Genomic DNA, 3705 nt, shown 5'->3' with positions numbered 1-3705 from the left:
GTTCTTGGTGCCTTTTTTCCTGCAATTGTAAGGCTTGCTGCTGACGTGCATTGGCCTGCTCCATCTGTTCTTGGTGCATTTTGACCTGCACTTGCAAGGATTGCTGCTGACGTGCATTGGCCTGATCCAACTGTTCTTGGAGTTTTTTTTCCTGCACTTGCAAGGATTGGAGCAGGTGTGCATTGGTCTGTTGCTGCTGTGCATTAGCCTGAGCCAAATGCTTTAGTATGTCCTCCATGGCGTCGCCGGGTTTGGGCTGTAGTATAGCCGCTCGAATCCAGGACATGCGCAGCTGGGTCACCAGGGATGGATGCTACACCTCACCGGCTGTCATGCCCGCCGATTCTCCACCATATGTGAGGTAGCGCGGTCGGCTGCGCAGCAGAAGACACGGGATCCAGGCATCAAGGTTCACAGCACACGGTGTTTAATGTCCAAACAAAAAGTCCATAACAAAATACATGTGCCTCTCCAGCAGAGGGCTCAGGAAGTTCTGGTCACTTCCCCCACACCCGGCACACCTGCCCTCGTTCCTGTTTCCTTTTAACCCTTCCTTAAGCCTGTAGGGAAACAGCATTAACCCTATAGTGGATTTACTTTCTATCATGGAGTGAGCACAACCTGGGCGAGACATACCGGCCGTCATAGATAACCCCGGTCACAGTCTCACATGGCCCATACTGCAGCGAAGGTCTTCCAAGCACACTTATGCAGACCTCATGGCTACTCAGAGAGAGTCCTCACAGATCAAGGCACAGCCTTTGAAGCGGAAATCTTCAAGGACTTCTGCAGCTTTTACCGATGCAGGAAGATGCGCACTACACCCTACCATGCTCAAACCAATGGTTATCAACCTGCTCAGGACTTTACCCCATATTCCAGATGTGGCCTTACAAGTGATTTATAGAGGGGTAACAATACGTTGGGATCACCGGATCTAATCTCCCTTTTTATACACCCTAAAATCTTGTTTGCTTTAGAATAAACAATAACATCATAAAGGTATAGCAGTACCGTTTCAAAGTTTCGGTGTCCCAAGCAGCATTCCATCAGCCTCTGGAAGGTTCCTGGCAAATTGCACAGCTCGAAGGGCATGCTTTTGAACTCGCAGAGACCCATCGGGGTGGCAAAGGCGGTCTTCTCCCGGTCTGCCTCAGCAACGGACACTTGCCAATAGCGACTAGTGAGATCAAGGGTAGAAAAATAATTTGCAGTTCTCAATGCAGCTAGCTATTCCTCTATACAGGGGAGTGGTGCTGTCCTTCTTCTTTAACAGGACCAACGGAGCTGCCCAGAGGCTACAACTGTCACGGATAACCCCAGCCTCCTTCATGTTGCTCAACATGTCCTTGGTACACTGGTAATGTGCAGGTAGTTTTGGCTTATATCTCTCTTTGATGGGTGGGTGTGCACTTGTGGGGATGTAGTGTTTGACCCCTTTTATTCTTCAAAAGTCTAGCGGATGTTTGCTGAAGACTTGCCCGTATTCTTGCACTAGCCTGTAGACCCCCTTCTTGTGATGTGAAGGTGTGGAGTCAGTGCCTACGTGTAATTCCTTACACCACTCCTATGGCTGACTTGGTGAGCTGTCACTGAATGGGTGGGCTGAAGCAATGGTGGATGCTGCTGTTTGGATAGCATGTGTATCTACTGAGAACAGCTTATCAATGGTGGCAAATCGGAGCAGCTTAATCTCTTGCTCTCCGCAGTTCAACACTCTCATGGGCACTCTTCCCTTCCATATTAATGAATAAAACTATGATGTAAATGTAAATAGCATATAGATACCCCACAAATGCAGATAAAAGTAGGTTATGGGAAAAGGGGGAAGAGAGAAACAGGAAAATAGTGGAATAAAGTATACCTTCCAGGTGGGAGAGGAAATGGCAGCACAGCCAATGGAGGTGAAGCAAGGGGAGCCTGCAACTAAAGAGTTGAGAGCGTTATCACATGGTGACTGAGCCTGATTGTAACGGGAGCATAGAGGTGCCGATCCTGTCTTACCTGCGTTGGTGTAGAAGTGGGTGTCCTGTGGTGGAGTCAGCTATGTGCAGTGGTGGCCGTGGGTTCTTTTATGTGCGACCGTAGTAATAGCTGCGCCCACTTCCTGTATGGGAGTGGAATGCAGTGAGGGTAATGGAACGCACGCCTGCGCATTTGTGTTTAACGTCGCGCATGTGCAGAACGGAGAAAAGGCTGCGCTCACTTCCTAATGAAAGGGAGTGAGACGCATCTGGGAAGGGAAGGGAAAAGATTAGGGTTTGGGGATGATGAAAGGGCTTTCTACGGGCAAGGATGGCAAAGGGTGGCAGTGACGGAAAGTCAGGCAGCCTGTCCTGTCCTGTCCTGTCCGTCCGTCTTTTTGTATCATGAATTGGAAAGACTGCAAGGGGGAGGGGAGGTGCTTGTGTCCAAAAGGAGGAGTTATTCAGATTCATTGCAGTGGGCGGCGGCTGCAAAAAGCACCATTCTTCTTGTTTTTGCTCTGCAAAACAGCCTTTTCAAGGGTTGGCTTGGGTGACAAAATGTCTTCTGTAGGCGTGGGTTTGTCTCCCTCTCCCTAAGATGTGTCCGGTATAGGCCAGGGTGCCACTCAAGGCCGTAACCAATTCGGGTTATAGCTTCTCGGCCTTTTGGCTAAGATCAAGTGTAGTTTCGGAGGACGCTACCTTGGTCGGTACTGGAAGGTGCCTGGGATTGCACGTCTGCCGGCCTTGAGGAAGTGTGTGCGCCTTCTGGTGACACATAGCCCTCTTGTGCCTGGACGGTTCCCAGGCAACGGGAGGCGATCACCTTTGTTATTTTGAAGTCCTACTGATAAACAGAAAAAAAAAAAAAAATTAAATCTGTTCTTATCAGTTTAATATCTGATACGTCCCCTCTCTGGGGACCATATATTAAATGGATTTTTAGAACAAGGAGATGGAAAAAATCTTGCTCTGTCCACTCCACGCATTGACCTGGTATTGCAGTACCTCCAGGACCGGTGCACCCCTTCTTAACCCAGTTTCCAAAAGCAGAACTCAATTCACCTGATTCAAATGAGCCCCATTAGTGAATTGAAAGAAAGCAAAAACTTTATATGCACCTCAATTTGGCCAATTCACTTTTCACACTTTCACCCTTTTTTTTATCTTTCACACCTTTTACTTGCTTTATTGATGCAAAAAGCTGTGCCAAATAGCAAACTCATCTCCACTCAACTTGACCAACTCTGCTATGTCCCGTGCAGTATCTTATTCTCAGTCTTATCTAGATCATTTGCAATTGAATAGAATAGATCCCTTTTGGCTGCTTATGACTGTGTAAAATATGTATTTTTACTGGGCTGGGATGAGAGAATCCATTGAAGCATGGTGTAGGGATTGTGGTTCCTGTGTGCTAAGAAGAGAGGCTGGCACCAGCCAGAAAGCCCCATTGCAGCCAATAATCACTTAATAACTTTTTCAACTTGTCATCATATGGGAGGCCTTCCATTCCTTGTAGTAGTCTAGTTGCCCACCTTTGAACTGACTCTAACTTCTGAATGTCCTTTTTAAAATGTGGAGCCCAAAACTGGTTCCCATATTCCAGATGTAGCCTTACAAGTGATTTATAGAGGTGTAACAATACGTTGGGATCACGGGATCTAATCTCCCTTTTTATACACCCTAAAATCTTGTCCCAAGCAGCATTCCATCAGCCTCTGGAAGGTTCCTGGCGCAT

General features: G+C 47.5%; 1 pseudogene; it reads left to right on the top strand.

Moving 5' to 3' along the window:
- The first annotated feature begins 2788 nt into the window (after positions 1-2788).
- LOC142271444 (U2 spliceosomal RNA) lies at positions 2789-2997 on the top strand (annotated as a pseudogene).
- Positions 2998-3705: the final 708 nt, after the last annotated feature.

The sequence above is a fragment of the Anomaloglossus baeobatrachus genome, unplaced genomic scaffold (assembly GCF_048569485.1).
Source record: "Anomaloglossus baeobatrachus isolate aAnoBae1 unplaced genomic scaffold, aAnoBae1.hap1 Scaffold_3367, whole genome shotgun sequence".
Taxonomy (NCBI): Eukaryota; Metazoa; Chordata; class Amphibia; order Anura; family Aromobatidae; genus Anomaloglossus; species Anomaloglossus baeobatrachus.
Note: the sequence above shows the minus strand (reverse complement) of the source record. Positions and strands in the feature narration are given on the sequence as shown.